Raw genomic sequence first — 8,877 nt, forward strand, 5'->3', positions numbered from 1 at the left:
CAGTAGGGAAAGGTACCACAAGTGGCCATTGCGCTTGGGGATAGTGAGTAAGGAGAGTGAAATTCAAAATGTGTTTTCAGTTCCTCTGGTATGTGCATTGGAGCTGTGAAGCCCAAGAGAATCATTTGGAGTTGAACATCTAAGATTTCAAGAACTTAAGTTACCTTGTTTCAATAGCAGAAACAGGAGGAATGGGATTATTCTGTCTTTCCTGACCCTATGTGGTAGGCTGTTGCTTCTTTTTCTAGAACTCTTCACTCTGGCAAAGGCCTCATACTCAAGTCTTCCACTTTCTCAGCACACTGTGTAAGTATTAGGCTTTCATACAAAAGGTACTTCCCACCATGAAGATAAAACTTTTGAAGTCAGCACTGCCTGCTTGTGCTAGGTATTGTGTGTGAAATACGAGTTTTCAGAGGGCAAAAAGACACATTTTCACAGTGGTATTTTCTTCCCTATAGAGACCATCCAGCTAAACGTCATACTTTTGCACCAAAGCTGAAAATGCTTGATCTTATTAAAAGAGTTGAAAGAATTTATCTAAAACCAGCAGCTCGAGGCAGTCTTAACTGATTTTGTTCTTGGAAATGACTAAGAGTTTTTGACTGAAGTATTCCTATGCAATTCATCCTGATTCTCATACTGAAAATAGACTCCTGGTCCAGAAAGGAACTGCTTGGCAATAGCTTGAGTGGTGTAGAATCTTATTTCCTATAATGGAAAATGAACTGCAGCCTGACCTACAGATAGATACTATGATATCTTTAAGTATGTAGTTGCGAGCTGTACAGAAATAATTTTGTGATCATCATCTACAACATACAATTAGCAACCAAAACTGTACATCCCAGACTGCTATAATGATGTTAGATAATCACGCTTGCTGTGAGCAGAGCAGATGTTAGTCTTGTGCAAGTCCTGCGTATAGGCTGAGATAATGCCCCTTCTTCCTATTTTCAGTCCCTTGCTCTGCGAGCCCTTCAGCTTCTCCCCTTTCCTCACAGCATGCAAAAGTCTGCCTGGTTATTCTCCTTGAAGCCTGGCTCAGGGAAAATACACAGCAGGGGAAATGGAGAGGACTATGTGGGCATGCCTGCTTTTATTAATATCCAGGCAGAAAACTGCAGCGCTGCTCCAAGTTTTTATGCTAGTTAGAGAATATCTCACCTTGGGCTTTGTAATTGTTGGTGCATCTCAGTGTGCTGTTAGGAGAACAATAATGTTCCATGATTGCTTACTGCACAAAATTAGCTTCCTTCTTTACAGGAAATGCGGTTTCAGTTTGAAAAACATTAGCAAATCCCAAACAAAACAAAACCCCTGTGGAAGTTCCTGTGAGTAAATGTAATAAACCAGGTTGTGCTTTTTCCTCTTGTCATTTTCTTGTTTACCCTGTTTATTTTTTAAGCACTCAGACCGTGGCTTAGTACAAGCAAACCTGGATGATGGCTCTGATGTGTTTTGTTTGTACCTTCAGTCTGTGTTCTCATAGAGTGAGGGGTACATCCCTGCAGTCTGCTGACCTCTGAAAGTAAATGGAGTGTATGCAGATAGATAGAATTCCTTGCAGGCTAAACCACATGGACTATAATCAGCAAGATGCTGGATGGTGCAGTCCTGAGTGAGTATGCATGGCAGAATCTATCCATGAGACAAACACAGAAATATATTACAGCAGCCACACAATGGGAGCGGTTCATAATATTTGGGGGATTAAGCAGTAATGGGCAATTACAGCATATTGCTCTTATTAACATTAGAGAATATAATATTGTTAGGAAGACATTTGAATGCAGGGTTGGGGACCAGTGTCACCCTGGTACATACACAAAACTCTTGGAGGACATTATATAAATATTGTAGCTTAGCACCACTACTGTTATGTTAGCCATACACTTCCAACAAATGCCATTTTCAAGTGGTTTTGTAAACACTGAGAAATTATGCCCATGCCAGAGTGCCACAATCCCTCATCACATTCAGCTGAGAGATTTCTGCTTAGAAACACTTGCTTTTTCCATAGTGAGGGCCTAAGTTTGCACCCAGAAAGGAATCATTGCAGCACGGTGTTGACACATCCATGCATGAATATTTCAGCCGTGAAATCTCTGTCTGAACAGCTTTGCATCAGAAGGAAGCTGCTCCACACTATCCTGATACCTAAATGTTTCCGCTACCTTATTTCACCCTCTGTGATCTTTTGTTTTGTATTGTTTTTCCAGAGGCAGAAGACTGTAGAGATTGTATGAGTGCTCTCTGCTAACCCAGCCATCAGAGATGAGGCAGTATGGGTTATGTGCAGAAGAAAGGTAAAAGACTGTTTTGGCAAGAGTTGGCTAGTACTAATGAAACGCCAACCTCGCAGTACTCTTAGAGGCAAAATTTCTGCCTATGTCCAGAGTTCTGGCTGCATGTTACATTTTGTACTCATTTCTAGGTTAATACATCATGTCAGATGAATTGGAATCCATCCTGGAGCTTTGGAAATTTTGAAAGTTACAGCTTTTGGTTTCTTTCATGATTGCCACTAGCTTAGCATTAAACTCTTAACCGGACACTGCTCTGAATGTGAGGGATTTTGTACACGAGGAATTGGCAGCCAACATCTCAGATAATTATAACAGCCAGCAGCTGACACATGCGCGTAGCCTGTCTCCCCCACGGAGAAAACACGGGTGATCAAGAGAGCCACAAGTCTGAGTTCCTGACATTTCTCTGGTTTGAGCACAGAACAAAATGGCTTCATCCTGGCTAAACACCACCCACTGTATGGCCCTGAAAAAATATATCCAAGTTAACCCTTCCCCTTGAGCACTACAACACTTAAGGTGTATCTAAATTATCAAATAACTTATAGCATATTCCCATGTCCTGACCCTCTTATTGCCCACAGCAGGCAAACAATTGGTGATGCCCAAGCTTGCTTTAAGTATTTAACAGATACATCTGTCCAAAACAAGCTCAAACATAATCGGGGGGATAGTTTGCTCAAGCAATAATTGATTCCCATGCACTATGGACAAGACTGCACCAGGGTTAACACTGCGCAGCTTGGCTTGGCACTAGTGATCAGGCGTTCAGGCAAGTGCATTTACCACTGTAGAAATAGCCCTTCAAATCTGTTATGCAGGCCCTTCATGAATGCAGATAATTCACAAAGCAAATAAAAATTCTTTAGTGTGGTGACTGTGAGCCTCCAGATATTAGTTTTTTCATACAGTAATGAATTGGAATCTCAGTATTTTCTTAAAGCACAAGAGCTGGTGAAAAATGCCTCTCTGGCTCCCAGGTGGACTAATATGAAAACACACACCTTAGACTTGATCCATTTTTGTTCCTGTCAAAGAGCAAGGTGTTTTAAGGAAAGTTTTAATTGCCTCCTAACACAAAAGAAAATTTGAAAACATTGATGGCTGTTAAGGGCTGTGCATTTCAAGTTGTTTTGTATTTTTTTTCCCAAGGGACAGATCTAAAAGGTAGAGTACTCAGGAGCTGAAAAGCAATCATATATTATATAAGATGTTCAAGAGCAGCTTCAAGACCATCTTGCCAATCTCTTTTATTATCCTCTTTGGGTTTTTTGGGAAAGCTAAAATCTCTGTCTTAAGGACAACTGGCTCCTTTGCTCTCTTCCTACCAGGGATCTGGCAGGCTGTTGTGCATTCTCTCCTTTCCTTGCAGTTAGCAATTTTCTAATTAAGTCTCTGTTCCTGCCCCCATTAAATCAATCAGAATATCACCACTGATTGCAATGAAAACAGGAGCAATCTTTAGGGGCCAGATTTGCAGAAAAGCTCAGCATCTATTATTGGAGCCAGATTTTCAAAGGAAGTGGCAACCATGTGCAAGCCTCTGTTGCAGTAGGAGCCACTCCCAACCCTGGCCTTAGCTCTTGGTGCAGAATATTTGAAAACTCCAGCTTTAGAAACTTTCACTGCCTCAGTGAGTGTGACAGCAATTAAGAGCTGTCAAGTTGCCTGGGGACAGGCAGTCCACCCTCTTCCTTTTTCCTGGCTGAAGCAGTGGGTTTGGTGAGTGGCTGAAGAGGACCATCCAAGCCCTGAGGTCTCAGGGACGGTGTCTGAAGTGCTTATGCTGTCAGCAGGGCGAAAGAAGAAAAAGCTGTTCATCCTGCATGCAAGGAGTGATCAAAGTTCTGGTATGTGTGGTGTTTCTATGAATAGTAGGGTATTTTCTTTTGTTTCTGCTCTTATACATAAGTCATGACTAAATTTGCCTGCCGCTGTCATCAACAGTGTTATTTCCAATGAACAGTGAGCTTTTCGCTGGACCAAATCACGTTTTGCTCTCAAGAAACAAATGTGGCAACATGTCATCAGCTCAGCTCAATCATACTTTTTTACTCAGGAGCCAGTAAAAGGAATCTCTCACTTATCAGAACTATAGGCTTGCTCCATCAATTGCTGAGAGCCTTGCTCTCTGAGAATCCACAGGGCCTCCCAGGGACAGACATGCCCTGGCAGGGAGAGGGACCACTGAGTGTCCTCCCAAAGTGAAAAGAACTGACTGAGAGCAGCAACTAAACCTACTGCTAACCTAGTTATTCTCCTGCGTATCAAAGAGTTTGTGCATGCTTTTGTGTATAACTGTTTTAAAAATAATAGGAGCTCTATAATTAACATTCATCTTAGAAAATAAAGTTTTTAGTCAGTAGAAGATAAATTTTATGATTCCCATGACTGAAAAACTGCTTTTATGTCCTTACAGTAGGCAACGTACTTCAATATGCGTGTATTTATTACTAGGTTGTGACAGAAATGCAGTTATCTGTACTAATCTTCAGTTATCTGTTTCTCTTCTTACTGCTCTTCTGCTGGATCTTACTGTTCTTACCACCAGCTGCTGGGATGCTCATGGGCTTATTGACTTAGGTGAGTTCTGCTATTGTCCATTCCTTTATCTTATTTTCCTTATTTTTCTGCAAATCTTACTGCAAATTAAGGTCGATTTTTCTAGCACAGTTATTACCAAATTGCAGGTACTATCTAGTAGTTTGTGTCCACCAAGAGATATCTAGAAGCAGGGTAACAGACACACCTCAGCTTATATGGTTGCTGTGTGTTGTGTTTGAATGCCAAAGGAATGGACTGAAGTTTTGTGTCTGCGAGCAGTCCACATGCCATGGTAACAGAAACCACAGAGATATGTAAAATTTGTCTGAGTAAAGCTGTGGAGCGAAATTGTCCCCCACAAATAAACAGCAGATCTGTTATTAAAAGTCTCATTTCAACTGTTGTTAGACAAATTTTTTTTACAAGTCCAGAATTAACAAACCAACTCTTTTTCTTATGTCTTCTGAAAACAGGTACATTTTATGAACTAGTAATGGGAAATTCATGCAGAAGTAGAATAAAAATACATAGAGCAAAAGTAAGCAATAATAGTAAACAGGTGTTGTCTGTGAATAGGTGGGCATGGTGGATTTTTTTTTTCTCCTCTGTTTGCACTCTGTGTATTCATTTTATATTGATGATGAAAGGCTAAACATTTTTTTCCAAAAGACTGAGATACACAGGTACCTAATTCACATAGAGATCAAGAGGACCTTGTTAAAAAAAAAGCTTCCAGGTATGTTGGCCTACAGGCCCACAGTTTGTATCTCAGGGTATTTTTCATGTTTGAGCTGCTACGTTGCAGCATGGGGAATTGTATCATGGATTCCTCCTTTGCATGAGTATTAGCGATTGTAAAAAAGAGTGTGACTTCGATTCAAATCTATGGGTGAAATCAGTCTCTGATATAACTGCTCATCTCAGTGAAATTGCAGCTGGGTTGATTATAATTAGCATGACCGGTAAATGTAAAGTACCTTTATTTTTAAAGTCTGATCACATAGGGTCATGCATTTACACTGGTCAATAACTTCCTCCCTGTGTTTTCATTCAAATCATACATTTGGTAGAAATTCACTGTTATAAACATGTATATGTGATTTCTCAGAACTTCACACAGTTTTCTCAGGAACTTGTTCTTGTAATAGAGCATTGTTCTATTTGGCAGTTTTCTTGTACTATGCAATATCAGATGGAACTTTTCCTTCACATATAATACTTTCTAAAAATCACAGAATCACTAGGTTGGAAAAGACCCACAGGATCATGGAGTCCAACCATTCCTATCAACCGCTAAACCATGCCCCTCAGCACCTCATCCACCTGTCTTTTAAACACCTCCAGGGAAGGTGACTCAACCATCTCCCTGGGCAGCCTGTTCCAGTGCCCAATGACCCTTTCCATGAAAAATTTTTTTCTGATGCCCATAATGTTTTCTTTCTCCTCTTACGGCTAGCACCTGTGGGCTTTCTTGTTGTACTCCAGGAGTGAACAGGAACCTCAAGAAATTTAAGTCAAGAAGCAACAATTTCAAATTGAGGTCCTGATGTAACAATACTTCTTGTATTGTGTGTAGAACATCCATAGGTCTTCATTGCTCTGCAAAGTCTCTGTCAACTAGAACCTGGGGAAGATGAATAGTCAGAGATAATATTCGAGATAACTTGCAGAAGCTGCTCTGGTATAGAATGTTGTACAAAGTATCCGGTGGGTCTCTTCCAACCTGGTTATTCTGTGATTCTGTGATTCTGTATACAAGTAATCATTGGTTTAACCTTCATAGCCCTTTGCCTGTGGAATCCAAGCATTTAGGCTCATTTACACCAACTGTTCACATTTTGATCATCTGAGACATTCAAAACCACTCTTGACATAACTTAGAATAGCTTCTGCTTCTTTACTTTTGCACAGTCACCTTGTAGTTCTAAAGTCTGATGTCTTGGAAACTCATAAAACTTTGAGTGAGTGCTGTGTGAGAGAGTTCTGCTTCTCTTCTCCAAGGACACAATGTTCCTCTTTTTACTTCGGAGGAGATGATGTCTGCGATAAGTCTTATGCTCACTTCTCTTCTTTGGGTCAGTAGGTAGGAGCTGTCTGTGTAATAGCTGTGGGAAGCTGCTCCCTAGAGCTTTGGAATATTATGCCTGTTGCTGAAGGAGGTGGAATAGTGAGAGGAGAAATATACTGTGGGCGATAAACCGTAATAAGTCAGATATATTTCATGGCTGCTAACACTGCCTTTATGGTATGTGTATGTCTAGAGTCTTTGTGTCTTTATATTATCGGATTTCTGTAGTACCCACAAGTAACAGTGAGCAGGTTATCTAATCCCTTGAAATCATGTATTTTTTTTTCCTTTAAAAGCTAGAAATAGACTTCTGTTCCTCAAGAAGGGGAGATAACTTAACTGGAACAGTTATTGGTTGGTTTACATGCATTGTAGTCCACACCTTTCTGAGTTCATAATAATTAGCTTAAGGGTACATTTTGTTCAATTTCCAGAAGACATTTGTATTACCATGGGGAAAAAAAAGAACATTTTCAATTTGTAATTTTAGTCTAGTAGCAAAATTTTAAACATTTTCATACCAAGGTGTAGACTGTATCTTCAGCCATTTGACTTGTGAGCTATAATGACTTATTTCTCCCGCAGCTGTTTGCTGTGGAAATGTGCCTACTTCTCCAGGGACTGCGCATATGTCTGGGACACCATCAGTTTATGGCAATTTAAAAAGTTGCTGCTTGCAAGTTAAGGACAATGTGCATGTTCCTAGCTTACCCCAAAGCAAGATAAAGTGCTTTCAATTAAAATACTTTCATTTGGGTTTAAGCTGAGTGCTTCACTTAGCCATTGAAGCAACACAAAAGAAACTATGTTGCTGATGGTGAGCCAGAAGAGTGGTAACTTAGTGAGTCACTGTAATTCAGTTGTATGTAATAATAGGCCCCAAAACAGGTGTCCCTGCTCCACACCTGCATGATTCCAAGCTGCTGAAGGAGGCAATAGCAGTGAAAGTGTAGAAATCATGCTTTGATCTCTCTAGATATGGATTTGATGGCTTCAACAATTTTGGAGGTGTCAGTGTTCACACTTGCGTGTGCCATAGCTTATTCATGTACACAGGTAAAAGTAAACACTATCAATTCAGAATTTTCTTCTCCCAGTTCTGACAAAGTTTTTTATTTACGGTGTGTAACTTCAAAATATTTCACAAACGCCTTTTGCTTTGTTAATACCTCCTCTATTGTTTTGTGTTTGTGCCAAGCAGGTACCAAACACTAGCACTGTGGTTTGGCAGCACTTTCTCAGATGTAAATGTGTACACTGGGTTCTCATTCCTAAAAAAGTAAGCCTTCATGTAGACTGTAGGGAACTGGCCAGCCTTGTCCTGCTGTGAGTGAGATATAGACCTTCAGGCCTACCCTTGTGTGGCTGAAGTTTGAGAAATCATTACACATGTGCTAAGCTGCTGTAACTGCACTCAGACAAGCGCACAGAAAATGCAAGGTGATGTGACTTAGCTTACATCTCTTCTCCTCTGAGCTGAACTAAAATGACTTCATATTTGCTCAGATAGGAGCACACATCATCACTTGCTGTGACGTCACTGGATGCACAGTGACATGGGAATCAATTCAGACTTAATCAGGAGTATGAGCCCTTAATTTGTGATCAAGAATGATTCTAGCAGCATTTTGCAAGAACGAGGAAGTTTGTACTGGAGTCCTAGGTGCAGTGTGTTTAGCTACTTTCTTATTAAATTTCTTTTGCATTATCAACTGAGTATAACTTTCTTTTTTATGTTCGTTCCAGACTTTTGGGTAAAATTAATGTATACCGATAAACAGCTGACTGATGGATGGAGTTACACCTGCTGAAAGGAAATGTCTTAGAGACTTCGGCATCTTAATGAATGAAACATGCTCTCCACTGAATGTAAAATCACTTAGATCAGTTCAGAACTGAACACTGAAATCCCAGAGTCCAAGTTCTGAGCCAGTGAAGTATTTGGGGTGGAAATTC

The sequence above is a fragment of the Phaenicophaeus curvirostris genome, chromosome 1 (assembly GCF_032191515.1).
Source record: "Phaenicophaeus curvirostris isolate KB17595 chromosome 1, BPBGC_Pcur_1.0, whole genome shotgun sequence".
In the NCBI taxonomy this organism is placed as follows: Eukaryota; Metazoa; Chordata; class Aves; order Cuculiformes; family Cuculidae; genus Phaenicophaeus; species Phaenicophaeus curvirostris.